The sequence below is a fragment of the Chrysemys picta genome, chromosome 3 (assembly GCF_011386835.1).
Source record: "Chrysemys picta bellii isolate R12L10 chromosome 3, ASM1138683v2, whole genome shotgun sequence".
Classification (NCBI taxonomy): Eukaryota; Metazoa; Chordata; order Testudines; family Emydidae; genus Chrysemys; species Chrysemys picta.
In genome coordinates this window covers 18,056,078-18,071,805 of record NC_088793.1, presented here as the reverse complement: position 1 = coordinate 18,071,805, position 15,728 = coordinate 18,056,078, and the positions used below count along the sequence as shown (strand labels likewise).

At 43.5% G+C, this 15,728-nt stretch overlaps 1 protein-coding gene across 9 annotated transcripts in view; it reads left to right on the top strand.

The window, feature by feature from the left end:
- The window catches only part of CLIC5 (chloride intracellular channel 5), a 160,664-nt gene that overhangs the window by 41,842 nt on the left and 103,094 nt on the right, over positions 1–15,728 (top strand). The gene's annotated exons all lie outside the window — the stretch shown is intronic.

Genomic DNA, 15,728 nt, shown 5'->3' with positions numbered 1-15,728 from the left:
ATTAATAGCAAACTTCATGCAAAATGTATCCCTGTGCAGAACTCAGATTTGTTGACATTCAGGTCATGCTGCAAAGCCTGTCTGTTCACCTAGGGGAAAGACACTGTGCACATGTAAAGCCCAAGTATTTGGGCTCCAGGAAGCTGAACCAGTTCCCTATTAAAGTCAAAGATTGCCATTGATTTTAATAGGAGTTGGATCTGGCCTTGTGTGGAGCAATGGGGGAAGTGAAATCCACCCCCACCAGCCCAGGGCCAGGGTACAGAACTGCGGTGCACCCTATGACTGCCATTCCAACCTATAAGCTGGAATAGCAGCCAAATCCACAATGCATGATCTGCATCCCCTTCCCTTGTCTGCTTTCGCCCTACCTCAAGTGTGGCCTCTCATGCAGAGCCAAGGTGGAGAGCTCTTCCAAGGCAGGTAGAGTGCACCTGGTCATTCATCCAGCAAAACCTCCAATGCAGGGCTTAGGAGGTGCAGGAGGGCCTTGCAGTGGCCTTTGCTCCCTGGTATATTTCATCCCCAGGCTTTTTCTGAGGGGGGTAGATTGGTGGAGATGGTTGCAGGTTGGGAAATGTGTTAGTGCTTTTGTTGGCACTGTGTCACCCTCCATGTATTCTGGAATGTGTGATTGATTGTTCACTGTGCCTAGAGCGTTATGTTGCGGCTGGGAGTGGATTTGAGGTGTATCTTCTGGCTGGGATCCGTTGTTGGCTGGGGAACTTTTTCTCCTTTTAGTTTAACAGATTCATAGGCTAAAATCCTGACTCCATTGAAGTGAATGACAAAACTCCCACTGACTTCACGGTGGCTAGGATGTCGCCCATAGATTATTTTTAAGTCCAGAAAGAACCATTATGGTAATTTAGTCAGACTTCCTGCATAACACAGGGCAGAGAATTTAACCCAGTGAGTCCTGCAGGAAGCCCATTACATGTAGTTGGACTAGAACAAAAGCATTGTGTGTATCTAGATTCTTCACATTTAATACCTTCCTATAGCCCCTTACATTTGGGATGAGAAATAGCTGGCATTTTTAATTGGAATTTTGAATGGATGTGGAAGGGGCATTGAAGTTTTGGAAAGATTATTTTTATTTTATAAAAGTCCAAATAATTGAAATAAAAAAACCTAAAACAGAATAAATGTGCTTTAGAGTTCAATATAACAGCTACACAGTTCAAAAATGAATAAGAGAGAATGTCAAATTAAGGGATATAGGCAATGAATAAGAGAGATGTTTGCAGGTGCAATTAAAGGGACAGAGATCTCAGGAGGAGGAGAGAGATAGGAAGGCTGATCCAAGTGGCACAAGCGGCAGGGGAGAAGGCTCTTGCCAACTATGGCAAGGCTCTGTAGAGGAATGGAAAGGGGGCAGGCTCTAGATGAGCAAAAGGCACGGAGGGGAGAGAATCTAGGTATACTGGAGCAAGCTTGCGGAGAGCTTTAAAAACAAGGGGTGAAATTCTGGCTGTTGAAAACTGCAGTGGAGCTTTTGATGGAGCCAATATTCCATTAGGGAATTTTCACCTGGATCCAGGAATGCACATGGAGCCAGAGGTGTTGTGTGAAGATGGAGAGTGATGGGGTATGCGTGGGAAGGCATGTGGGGAACATTTAGAGAAGGGAAAAGTCTTTAAACCGAAATGAATACAAGGGAGTTATATTCCATCTACCACGCAGTCCATAATACATATTAAACTTTTGGCTACGGAGAAAGCTGCATGTTTGCTGAACTTTTTTTCTGTTAGTAGACTGTGATGAAAGTGCTGGAAATAGTGGAAAGGAAAGTAGATAGATGTATAGATAAATGGTCTTGATGCTTTCCAGCAGCAATCCCTAGAAACTTGGCTGGAAAGGTATAAAGGAAATCTGCCAGAGGAGAGGCTAGCTATGCGGCAGGGAGAGAGGCTGGTGCTGCTAGCTTTAAGAAAGTCAACAGCAGCAGGTAGAACTTACTTAGCCCGGCATGCTGTGACTCACTTTAATTTGAGTTCTTTGTGTGGTGGAGAAACAAAGTAATTTTACATAAATGATACCCTGATGGAGAGTATATTTAGCTTTTCCTGTGAGTCTTGCCTGTTTCATTTAATACAGCATCCGAAGCAAACTCCTGCTACTCAAAAAGTAGGTCTAAAATGTAGATTTTGTAAAAATCAGATGTGGATAAACCAAAGGTCAATAGAAATATTTCCATGATTTCCTTTTAATCACAGTAGAAACAGGTGTTTGTTTGGATTCAGACATTACTCCCATTGCAGAATGGGACTAGTGCATGAAAAACAGAAAATGAAACTGGCTAGAAATAAAATGTAAAACTACAACCCAAAGCAAACTACATCGAAACAAACTAGAATAAAAAATGCAACTAAGTCGTCTAGTTGCAGTGCTCAAGTGGAGTGCACTTCAGAAATGAAATAAATAGCACAAATGGCCCAAAGTGCATTTTATTTTTAAAATTCTTCCTGCTTTAATAATTTAAGATATCGTTGAGAACACAGGCAAGCGTTCAAGATGCTGTGACGATGACCATGTTATCACTGAATGAACTGGCCAGAAAGAGCCAGACTGGCACTTTCATGGGTCTACAGGATGGAAAGGGCACAAGGTGTCTTCCCTCCTTCTTGCCCACCTTGCTAAAGGCCCAGGAACAGCTGCAGTCTCTGCACTCAGGGGAGCATGCAATTACATTACTGCACTACATACAGGGCCGGCTTTAGCAGGTGCGGGGCCCCACGCCGGGACGCGAATTGTCTCCCGCCCCCCCGCCCCAACTCCGCCCCCTCCCTGCCCCATTGGATCCGTCCCCAAATACCCGCCCTGACCCCGCATCTTCCTCAAGCACGCTGCATTCCTCCTCCTCACCCCTCCCTCCCAGGCTTGCGCTGATCAGCTGTATGGCGGCGCAAGCGCTGGAGGGAGGGGGGAGAAGCAAGACGCAGCTTTTTTTTTTTTCTCTTCCCGCTCCGCCAGCAGCCCCGGACGTTGCAGGGCCTTCTTAGGCGCGGGGCCCCATTCCGGGGAATCAGCCGAATCAGCTTAAAGCCGGCCCTGACTAAATAGCCCCGGGGATAGAAATCACGCCAAAGGGGGAGGGACAGGGACGAGTAGGATGGTGCATTCTCATTAAGTGCTGGGGGGGGATAGTGCTTTCCCAGGTGTAACTTAGAGAACTATCACTTCAAACTGTCCCTGATGCCGGGCTCTAGCTAAATGCCACAATCTAGGCCTAAGGGGAGACATGAATGAAGAGAGATCCTCTCGATGTCAACAATCCCTCTCCACCATGAAGCCTTCCATGTTCCTGGGGTTAGAGATACAGTCACTATGGTAAGAGAACTGATTTTAGTTCCAGGGGGTTACTAAAAAGAGTGAGAAAATAATGATTTTACAAACTGGGGGAAACAACTTGGCAACTTGGCAAGATCCTTTTAACACCTTTTGTGACAACTGTTGTTCCATAACAGATTGGATTCATATGTAAGGGGACTGTTATCCCCTTACTAACATTCAGTGGGGGTGTTTTGGTTGGCTAGCTCCCAGTACCAAAAGGGGAAGGGTTGATGGGAAATCAGGACCCTGAGACTGACAGTCCCCAGGTCAGCCTGATTGACAGGACGGGCAGGCTAATCAAGGAGTCAGGAGGCCAGGGGGGTCCCGTCCTCCCTGTGAGCTGTAATTGCCTGGGTCAGACAGAGTGGGGCCGAGCTAAGGAGAGAGCAGGGGCCCGAGCTGAGCTGGGGAGCAGACCTGCAGCCCCAAAGCCAGAGCACAGCCCAGAGAGAGCAGAGCTGCAGCAACCAGAGCCAGAGGGGCCAGAGAAGCAGCCCAGGGAGCTGGAGGCAGAGCAGCAGCAGAAGCCGTGCTGAGGCAGAGTGGAGCTGGAGCTGAGGCAGAGTGGAGCTGGGGCTGGAGCAGTCCGGAGCTGGGTGCGGTGAGCAGCTGGGGAGTGAGGGGGACCCTGGGCAGCAGGCCCAGTGCGGGGAGACGCCCCAGCCAAGAGGCTCTGCAGGCCAGACTTGGAGGGGGATCGTAACCCTGTCAGGGCGGGGGCGACGCTGGGAAGAAGGGTCCTGCCACCTAGAGCCTGAGAGCGTGTGGCCACCACCAGAGCAAGTGTCCAGCCTGCAGCGTCTCTGCAGCACAGCCAGGGCCTGAGAAGGAGGCCTGGGACCTACAAGGAACAGACTGTGACCTGCCCTGACGTTCCAGAGACACTGTTTGTGATGTTCCCTGCCACAGAGCGGGGTGACGTGTTTCCTTTAACCTTTCCCATTTTTCCTTATTCCTTTCTACACTAATTGTTAATTACATAAACTGTATTGCTTTAAATCATATGTAATGATCAGTGGGTCAGGAAAGCATCCAGTGCGGAGAGAGTACCCCAGAGTGGGGACACCCTAGCCCCTGACCTAGGTGACCACAGCAGGGTTGGGGGTTGAGCCCCCCAGGAATCCTGGGCCCAGCCTTGTTGGGGTTATGAGGTCTCTGCCAGACAGGAGAGTGGAAGGGGAGTCCTCGAGGGCAGGGAGGCCTCTGGGTAAAGGAGGTGGGAGCGAGGACTCAGATCCTTCCGCTAGCCCATTTCACCGGGGTAGTGCAGAAGACCGCAAAGTTCCCCACAATAGCGGGACCATTCCCCCACTTACACATAGATTGCCATCAAGCAATATTCTGCTAACAGTAGAGATCAGAATCAGATCTGGAAAAAGAAACTACAACAGTTATTTCTATCTTCTAAGAAGTACTGGATATTTTATAGTCAATTACGAAACCAGCTTTTTGCTACTGTACATACTTGTTTTTATGGTTTTGGGCACTTCCTGAAACGCCAGATAAAGAGGTACTTTGTAACTCAAAAAAAGAACAGAGCTGAAGGAGACTAATGAGAACAAATCATATAAATTAGGGGAGATAGGTTGGTTCACCCTCTCCAGTGTTGTCTGCTAAATTGTGTTAGATCCCCCATCATGCATTTTGCAGAACCCTGCAGGTTTTCAAGAGAAAGATATAAATGTTTTGCAGAGCAGATTCACAGCAGGTTTGTTCAGTGCTTAGCACAGTGGGGTGCTGGTCCATAACTAGGGCACCTAGGCACTGTAATGCAAATAATAAATTACAGCATGTGAAACTCCCCGCCATTTTCGGATGATGCTACTGGAAGCTGGCTTGGGTGAGGATTCTATTAAGGATTTAGCACTTCCTTGTAAATGGATGGACATAATCCCCTAAATGCTCAAAGCTTGTGACTGCCATTGAAGACAATGGGGGTTGCATAGTGCACGGTTCTTCCCTGGGCTCCCCCTTGGGTTGGGGCAGTTCTACACCACTCCCAGAGCAAGCTAGTGTCTAAGTGGCCCAATTGGGTCTATACATTTTGTAGTTTAGTCACAGTGGTGGTGCTAAAATCAGCAAGTCTGAATGCTGCATCAGTAACTATGTCAGTTGTGCAGGGTTACCTGTAGCCCAGACCTCAGCATAGATACCATAAAAATAGTTTTACAAGACTCTGTTTAAACAATAATGAGACAAATTGAGGAAACCTGGGACTCTGGGCCCAATACAGATCACCAGTGCAAGTCAAGAGTAACTCCATGAAAGTCAATGGAGTTTACACAAGTGTAAAATAGTGTGAGTGACAGGAGAATCGGGCCCCTTAAATTTGGACTTGTCTATATGGCTCCGCAGTCCAGATTATATTAACACCACCTAGGTACCTTTTAGCTACAACTAGCAGGGTCTACATGGGGCAGTTGGAGCACTGCGCATTAAAGTGCTCCGCAATTCCCACCCCTATAGTCCAGACTGTGGTGCTGTGTAGACAAGCCCTTAAAGTCACATTGTTTAAACAAACCAATCCACCAGTGCATGAGAAATTAACTTGAGAGCCTTCATTAAAGATAATGGAAGTCTGCAGCTAGTTCCCTGAGCCTTGAGCTAAGTATTTATAGTAAAGTAATTAAGGTATATGAGGCAGGGAGAATATATCAATCTTGACATTCATTAATTTGCCATGATCTTATGCTGTTAATAAAACATATTTCTTAGTATTCAATTTCATGTTATAAAATTAAAGGTAATTTATTTTCATACTAAAGAAAATGTATACTTTCAGGTAGTTTGTTTGCAAAATATGCACATAATTAGTGCATCTGTCTATCTGGTTGCCTCTTTTCCAAGTGATTGCAGATTTGGGGGCATTGCAGGTTGCTTTCCCGTTTGAGAAGAAACCAGTGATGCAGAGTCTGGATGTTTTCGTAGTGTAATTTGTTTGTTTACACTATATACTGTAGTCACTGAACAGAGGTGATCATGAAAAGCATGCAGGCACGCCCGAGAAACCCCTCTTTCAGCCTCTCAATCCAGGCCCCAATGCCCAGTCCCCAAGGAGCAGCTCTGCTGCAAGAATCAACTCTAATTAGTGAGATTGAGGCAGAGAGCAAACATTCTTGCTGTTCATCACAGCTTCCACCAAGAGTTCTCTAGCACAAAGTTAGTAATGATACAGAATTTCTTCAGAGTCTGTACACTGCTCTCATGCTAAGAAAGAGAACCTTTAAGACAATGTGTAACAGCACCATCTGGTGACACTGGCAGTAACATATATAGGGTAATAGGGTCACATGATGTCCTCCGTCGTAAAACTGTATTAGGTGGCTAGATATGCATAAGCAAAGCAAAAAGTTAACCATTCTTTAAAGTTAAATCGGACAACTTATATTTTCTTTATTTTAAAGCTGTTTACGACTCCAAATCATTACCAGCATAAATGGGTAGATTTTATTGTCAGAGGGAAAAGTGTGTGTGGGGGTTGGAGGGGAAAGGACTGGGTTTGATTAGAATTTAATTTAATGCATGTGGTATTTCTAAGATGTGTATCAATCTGGATCCAGATTCTTCTGCTTTGCATATTGTGAAGTAACTCACACCTATGCGAAATGGTTGTAAAAGGCTAGCGTAGCAGAATTCCCTACTCACACAGGTGAAGGCATTTTGCACCCATTTTTGCACTGATGTAAGTAACTACACTATCACAGGCAAGGCAATAAAAAAAATCAGGCTGGGTGTGTTAACTTACACAAAATACCCATCAGACAAACCTGCAGCTAACAAGATACATGCCAATCATCACCCTGATCTCTTTGCTTGTAAATTGTCTTATCCTCCATCCAGCACGGCAGCAGCTTACTGAGCACTATCTCATGGCCAGGGCTCCCTTTTCCTGGCTCCCTTTGCCCCTGTTAGCCCCCACTTACAGGCCACTTAGATTGCCACACAGTCTCTCTTGTGGCCAACAGCCCCAGGGCTGGTTCAAATAATCCTCAGAGAGTCCCCAAAACGAAGTCCTTAACCATAACACACAAGTCAGCCCTGGTTCCTCTGCCATTTACAGAGCTCATCCTCTGTCCCAGTCTGCACAACCCAAAGCCAGTAGGCCCAGCCCTTTCTGACTGCAGCCTTAGCTTCCTTCTCCTATCAGCCACATCCTGCAGCTCTTTATAAGAAATTCCCTGATTCAACTTGGGTGTGCGCAGTGAAATGAGAAGGGCACAATGGCGATTAAAGAAAGGAACAAAGCCTGCAAGAAAGCGAAAAATACATTAAATCTTGTAAAGCTAATAAAGAATACAAGTCGTAAGGCAATAGCACAAGGAATTGGAAAAAAATTAGAAAGTGTTGGAGGGAGTATTGTGGGAGGTTAAATAAAGATATCAAAACCTCAGAATTATACAGGCAAATCCGAAGAATGAATGGAATTCAGAATAAGCATAGTTACACCCCATACTGGAGCTGACAAAATAGAAGCTCTAATAATGAGCGAGCAGAAGTTTGAGCAAACTTTCCGAAGGGTGAGTAATGATGAAATCAAAGTGCAGTTTTGTGCCAAGCTACAAGGCAATTCACTGAAGAGGAGCATGAGCGATTATATAGTTGGGGAAAACATGAAGATACTACATGAATGAATGGTTTTATATGTGGGAACTTGAGAAAGCTATTGATATAAGCAAAAATACATCCTCAAGTAAAGATAATACATGCGATATAATGTTTAGATAACCTTCAATCTGCTTTCAGGAAGATCTTTTGGAATTATATGATACTATTATGGGAACAAACCATGATATGGGTAGGGTAGAAACATGCAGTAGTAATTAAAATAAAGAAATCAGGCAAACTGGTCACAAAAGTGGATGCCTGTAGACCAACTTCCCTTATGTACTATCTGGCTAAAATTATGGAGAGAATGGTGAATGAAAGATTGGTTGCCTATTTGGAAAATAATGGCATTATAGATAAGGTGCAGAGTGGTTTTAGGAAGGGAAGATGCACCATTGACTGTATTGTTAAATTGGAACCTGAAATACACAAATGTGTGAGAAACAAAGGTTTCATGATAGCTGTCTTTCTAGATACTGGGAAAAATATATGACATGCTATGGAGGGAAGGCTTATTGTACAATGGGGATAAGGGGAAGAATGTATGGATGGATTAGATAATTTTTTTAGTAAAATGACCATGTAAATCAGTTGGGAAAGTTATGTCAAATATTAAAAATGGTACACCATAGGAAAGTGTTGTCAACTTCACCTTATTTAATATTATGATAAATGATATTCCAAAATGACTAAGTGCCAGGGTAGGTGTCATTCTGTTTGTGGATGATTGCACTCTATGGATTAGGAGCAGGAATACTAAGGTGGCAGAAAAGAGAATCAACCAAATATTACACGAGACTTCAGACGGGGGAAATGCATGGGGTTTCAAGTTCTCCATTGCTAAAACCAAAGGATTGATCTTTACAAAAAGGAAATCTTCAAAGGAATGTAAACTGTATCTGTGCGGAGAACAAATAAGTATAGTTAAAAGGCTTACATTCCTATGGATAATATCTGATACTAAATTATCATATATAGATAAATATAAAATATATAAAGATCATATATAGATAAATACAAAGGAAGGGTCTACTTAAAAGTATTGAGGGGACCAATTGTGAGGGAGTGGATAAGAAAACACTGCTGATGGCATACAGAGTCTTAATTAGACCAGTTATTGACTATGATTGCCAAGCTTTTGGGACAGCATCAAAATTGAAACTTAAAATATTAGATTTACTAGAAGCACAGGCACTATGAGTGGCATGCAGTGCATTTATTAGGGTACGTCTTCACTACCCGCCGTATCGGCGGGTAGCAATCGATTTATCTGGGATCAATATATCGTGTCTCGTTAAGACGCGATATATCGATCCCCGAACGCGCTCACCGTCGACTCCAGAACTCCACCAGAGCGAGTGGCGGTAGTGCAGTCGACGGGGGAGCCGCGGCCATTGATCCCGCGCCGTGTGGACCCCTGGTAATTCGATCCAAGATACTTCGACTTCAGCTACGCTATTCGCGTAGCTGAAGTTGCGTATCTTGGATCGATTCCGCCCCCCCCCCCAGTGTAGACCAGCCCTTTCAATACTCATACAGGTGCTACAGATAGCTGCCCGTGAAATGTCAGTTACACTACAAATGAAACTACTGGACCTAACTTTCTGGGCCAAAGTGAATGGGAATTGCAATGATGAAAGTACCAAACAAATATATGGGGATTTCTGAGAATTCAATAGGCGAATTATAGAGCACAGTGTTAGAATTCCACATGCCATTTAAGTTAAAATGTGGATATAGGAGTTGAAAGACAAGGAAATGCTAAACAAAGTCAAAACTTTTAGTCATGGGAAAATTAGTTGTGGATGGAAAGCCACATGTCCAAATGTGGATTTAGATTTATTTTATAAAAACTTAAGGGTCAAAAGGAGACAATAGCTATAAAATGAAGTGTAACAATATATAGATGAGAAGTGGAGTCATTTTTGTCAAATATATGCAGATGGGTCCAAAAATATAAAAACAGGAAGAGTAGGGATGGCAAACTGTATACCAAAATTAGGAGTTAATACATCTAAAAGAATATCCGTGTTTATAGCTGTCATGACCCAAACTAGTAGCAATAATGCTAGCATTAAACTGGATCTAGGTTTTGTGCCCAGCAGCAGCAGTTATTTTTTCATTCTCAATATCAGGCCTTATGGCAAAAAAAAAGGTGTCTCCATATGTAGAAGTGATTTAATCAATGAAATATATTTCTAATAACAGAGTGAGTACAGCTGGGAATACATGTAGCATTAGTCTGAGTCTCAGCACATACCAGGATAACAGGGAACAAAATGGTGGACAAAGCAACTAAACGTGATGTAGGAAACGAAAGGATCAACATAGAAATACCCTTGAGTAAACAAGAATTCAAAAGCCTAGTACAGAAAAATTTAAAAGAGGAATGGCAAAAAATTTGAAGCAACGAGAAAAGCAGCAGCTTTTTTAATTGTGCCCTACAGTTGAGGATAATGATATATTTCAGGGTCTGGAAAGGAAAAATGAAGTGACTGTTTAGCGTACTAACTGGCCATTTTGGTTTATACAAAAGTCATTTCTGAATAAACAAACACCAAGATAGACTATGTGTGTGCTGTGAGGTAGAAGAAACAATTGATCACCTTTTATGGGTCTGTAAAGGCTTTAATAACGAAAGGGAAAAGCTTTTTGAGGAATTTGCATGGCTTATGGTAACAAAATTAAATTACGTTGTTTAATAAAAAATAGGGAAATGGGGTAGTATTAGAAAGGCGTTGTTTCATTACCTGAAAGACACGGCAGAAAAAGAGAATGTAAACTGTTAGGCATTCTAGTTGGTGGTGGCTATAGACTATCCTGTCAAGTCTGCTTCACCATGAAACAAAACAAAACAAAGGAAAAACCACAGGTGTGGCTCTTTAGTAATCAGGGTTCAGTAGCCTCAGCCCGCCAGCCCCCTGTTACAGTCTGTTTAGCGCATACTCTCTTCAAGGCTTCCTTTGTATCTGGAAAACATGAAAGACATTTTCTGCCCTACCCCAATATACATAATAATAATGCTTACCTGTTACGAGCCTGATCCTACAGCGTTCAAGGCACTAGACGTTTTCCTATTGATTTAAGTGAGAACAGAATAGGGCCATGTGAGTTTATGATAGTAGCAAAGGGCATACTTTTGAACTAACTGGAAGCTGAAGGCACAAGGCACCTCATGGAAGCTCAGCCATCTCTTCACAGGAGCAGGACTGGGTCTCGAGTTACTAACCTTGTGGCCAGGGTTTTGACATTAATATCAACAGCTGCAGGAGAAATGTGGAACCTGCAGGCACATCTAGGGACCTTTAAAACAAGTAGGGGGGCTGAGCTGGAGTTCATTCCCTTTTGAAAGAAATTGTCCCCTGTGCAGGAGATCAGCACAAGGCCTAATATGCAGCACTTAGGGTATGTCTACATTGCATCTGGGAGTGAGCCTCCCAGCTCCAATCCACAGATTTTATTAGTGGGGCTCGTGCTTGTGCACTAAAAATAGCTGTTTGCACGCTAAAAACAGCTGTGTAGACATTGCAGCTGGGGATGGAGCATGGGCTTTCAAGCCTGGGGATGGTGTGGGCTTGAGAACCCGAGCTCCTGCCCACACCTCAACATCAGAGGAGCATCTACACAGCTATTTTTAGTGCACGAGCATGAGCCCCACTAAAACAACTCTGTGGACCTGGACTGAGAGGTTTGCTCCCAGATGCAGTGTAGACATAACCTTAAAGTTATAGAGTCATAGAAATGTAAGACTGGAAGAGATCTCACTAGGTCCTCTAGTCCGGTCCATGAACTGAGGCAGGACTAAATATTATCTAGACCATCTCTGACAGGTGTTTGCCTAACTTGTTCTTAAAAACCTCCAATGACTGAGATTCCACAACCTCCCTAGACAATCTGTTCCAGTGCTTAACCACCCTGACAGTTAGGAGGTTGTTCCTAATGTCTAACATAAATCACTTTTGCTGCTATTTAAGCCCATTGCTTCTTATCCTGTCCTCAGTGGGTAAGAAGAACAATTTATCCCCATCTTCTTTATCACAACCATTTATGTACTTGAAGAGTGTTATCATGTCCCCACCCAGTCTTGTCCTCTCCAGACTAAACAAACCCAGTTTTCTCAATCTTTCCTCATAGGTCATGTTGTTTAGACCTGCTTAGGTCCTCTTTTGGGGATGTGAATTGGACATAAGGGGTACAGAGGGTTTGTACTGGCCCTATGTACGGGGTGAACTTCACCCTTCTCTCCATAAGAGCCTAATGCTGTGAGATGCTGAATACAACTCCTGAGAAATAGGAGGTCTTTCAATTCACATTAAAAGTCACCTTCCAAGAGGCACTCAGCACTTTGGAAGATTGTTCCTACTACTGAAATCTCAACTCCATGTGACTGCATGGCTGTGTCATTGCTGGCTTTGAAGGTAACAGTGTGGGTCCCAATTAAGCAGATCATCCCTATTCAGCACAAAAAAAAAAAGCACTTGTCACTAACTACAAATATGTGCTGAAGATTTTAATGAGATCTAAATAAATGGTTAAAGTTAAGCACATGCTTAAATGCTTTTCTGAATATGGATGGGCTTAAACATGATTAAATGCTTGCAGAATTAGGGTCATAAAAGTTAAGGGTGGGATTTTAACAAGCATCTACCTTAACTTGGCCTACAGTTTTGTCACATGTTTTTAATAAATTTCACAGCAGAGGTGTGGGGAAACAACCATATGTCATAGAAAGGGGGCTGGGGGGCAAGAGGGGGAGTGGTAGGAGGGTGATCCCACCCCACACATATCCTGCAGCAGTGGCTCCTGACCCACAGGCCTGGCCCTGGCTCCCAGCTCAGGGCATTGCAACCTGGTCCACATGGTCACAACACCACCCAGGTTTGGTGCATCTGCCCCAATAGAGATGGAGATGGAGGGTCAGAAGGCCAAATTTGAGTGGCGTTGCAATGCCACTCAGGTTTGGCGTGTCTGACCCTCCATCTTCATCTATAGAGGGGCAGATGCATCAAACTGGAGTGGTGCAGTGACTAAAGTAGGCCAGGTTGCAATGCCGGGAGCTGGGCCCAGCTCGACTGGTCAGGAGTTGCCACTGTGTGGGTCACAGATTTTATTCAAATTCACAATTACTGTGGATGACCTCCACACCATGACCTCCACATCAAAGTAATAGCCTGAACCATAAGGCTATTCAAGATCTCTTACTTAAGTCCTGTCTACCAATTATTTCCTGAGTCTAGTCTAATATTATTATCCTTATAGATAAATCATGTATTTATAATGCTTTTTTTAACCTGATAACATAATGATAATGAAGAACTGAGGGAATTCATGATTATTATTGTTTATACTGCAGTAGTGCCTGGAAGCTCTAGCTGAGATAGTCAGTACACTTGAATGTTTTCTGCAGCCAGTCCTCCTATGCCATCCCTACACAGGCAGGCATACCTCTTATCAGTTTGTGTCATAGTTCAATGATGACAGTGAAGTTCCAATAATTGTCCTAGGGAAACATTTACTGGCAGTTCACAGCTCTGCTGAGGCTGTTCCAGAACAGTAAATGTCATAGGGATCATTTGACATAGCATCCCAAAAATATACAGGGAGCCTTTCCAAGGGAGTCAGCAGAAAGTGCACCAGTTCACGCTCAGAAATCAAAAGTTCTTATCAGCTCGCTTGGCTGGCTCTGCGAAATCATTTTTGCAAAAAGCTGTGCAGTGACTGCTTTAGTAAAAAAACTTGCGATCATTCCAACAGCAACCATCCTTAACCCTTGTATAGCACCACTTGTCTAGCACGTCGTTCTTCAAAGGGCTGTAGAGACATCAGCGAACTAATCCTCCCAAGCTCTCAGAATTATTATCCCCATTTTACACCTGGGAGGCTTTTCAAATTATTTGCCATTGGTTGCTGAAACAGACAGTGATAAAGTGCTCGGTGTTGGTTTGGTACATGAATGAAAGGAAGTTCAAATATAAATGTAGCTTGTTTACTCAGCCAAGACTTGCATGAGGGCACAGAGGGAGTCAGTGAGAGCTGGGTATGCCTGGCTTTTGGGCTGGATGCACAGTTCTTTCAAGTCACCTGAAGTATTTCTACTGACTTCAATGCATTGAATCAGACCCCTAGTCCTGAGTTTAGGTGCATCACACTTTCTTTGCCTCAGCTAGCATGAGCTTTGTCAAATTGCATCCCTTCAATGAGCCACAGGAAGATGATGATATTTGACATAAAAACATAAGAACAGCCATACTGGGTCAGACCAAAGGTCCATCAAGCCCAGTATCCTGTCTTCTGACAGTGGCCAATGCCAGGTGCCCCAGAGGGAATGAACAGTACAGGTAATCATCAAGTGATCCATCCCATCACCCATTCCCAGCTTCTGGCAAACAGAGGCGAGGGACATCCTGGCTAATAGCCATTGATGGACCTATCCTCCATGAACTCATCTAGTTCTTTTTTGAATCCTGTTATAGTCTTGACAAAGAAATCACAAATAAACAAGACTGATTGTGGCATTTAGGCCCAGACCCTTATTGGGGTGGATCTGCACCGTTCCAAGAGGAAAGCTCAGGAAAGGATTGTGTGCCTTAGGAAGCACAATTCCTCCTAAGCTCGTCAAAACACAATAGGAGCAGGCATACTGCTCTGTCTCTTTGGATTATGCAATATGCTCCCCACTCTAAATCCGGCAGCTCTGGTGAAGTTGGTGTATGTGGGCTTTAGAGACATTTATCAACTAATCTTCACAGCCCATGAAGGCAGGTGAGTATGTTGATTCCCATTTTAAATACAGGCAAACAAAGGCACAGAGAGGCTGAGTGACTTGCCTAGCATCACGCAGCAAATCAGTGCCAATCTAGAATAGTGCTTAATACCCCCTATTGCCAAGTCCCAGGCTCCAGCCACTAGACAACACTTCATCTCTGTTACCAATAGTCAGTGAGACTCAGCTGGGCGTGATGACTGAGACAAATGCATTTTTGAGGTCGGGGGATGAAATTTGTCTTCAACTTCTCTGGCTTTGGTGATGTGAAACATTATCACACTATCCCCCTAGAATGTCTTACTTCAATTTTAAAATGCTAGACTTAAATGAAGAATGAAAAGCCATTATAGTGGAGGAAAAATAATTAGAAGCATTCAACTGCTTTTCAAGATTCCAAGCCATGGTGAATGATATTGTCTAATATCACCTTAGGGCAGAATTTCCTGTAACTGATCAGACTTTCAGTATGTCAATGCCATTTTATACTAGACTGGTTAGTGATGCCTGAACATGAATGCAGAGTAGCTCCTTAGGAGTCTTTAGTAAGTGTTTTCTCTGACTGCATTAGATTAAGAGGTTCTCTGGGAATAAGTTCTGTTCTAGCATTTCAATAATTATTTTATAACTTGTGTTGCAGAGTGTTGGTCCTTTAGGGACAGGATTATGTTTGCTAATAGTGGACAGTACATGAAACAAAACAAAATCATGAATCGGAGAAAAGTTGTTGAAAAATAGAGCTGGTTGGGAGTTTTCCTTTGGTTAAAAATTTTATTTTGACAGAAAATGCAATTTCCTCAAATTTTAAATTTAAAATTTCCCTTGGAAAATGTTTATGTTGCTGAAATTTTTCAATTTTTCCATTTGAAAAAAAAAATTGTTTCCGGTTGGGCCTACAGAAATCAAAACATTTCATTTTGGGGTAGTTGGACTGGAATCTGTGTCCACCTAATAGGAGCTGAGTATCAGAGGGGTAGCCGTGTTAGTCCGGATCTGTAAATTGCGTCTGATGAAGTGGGTATTC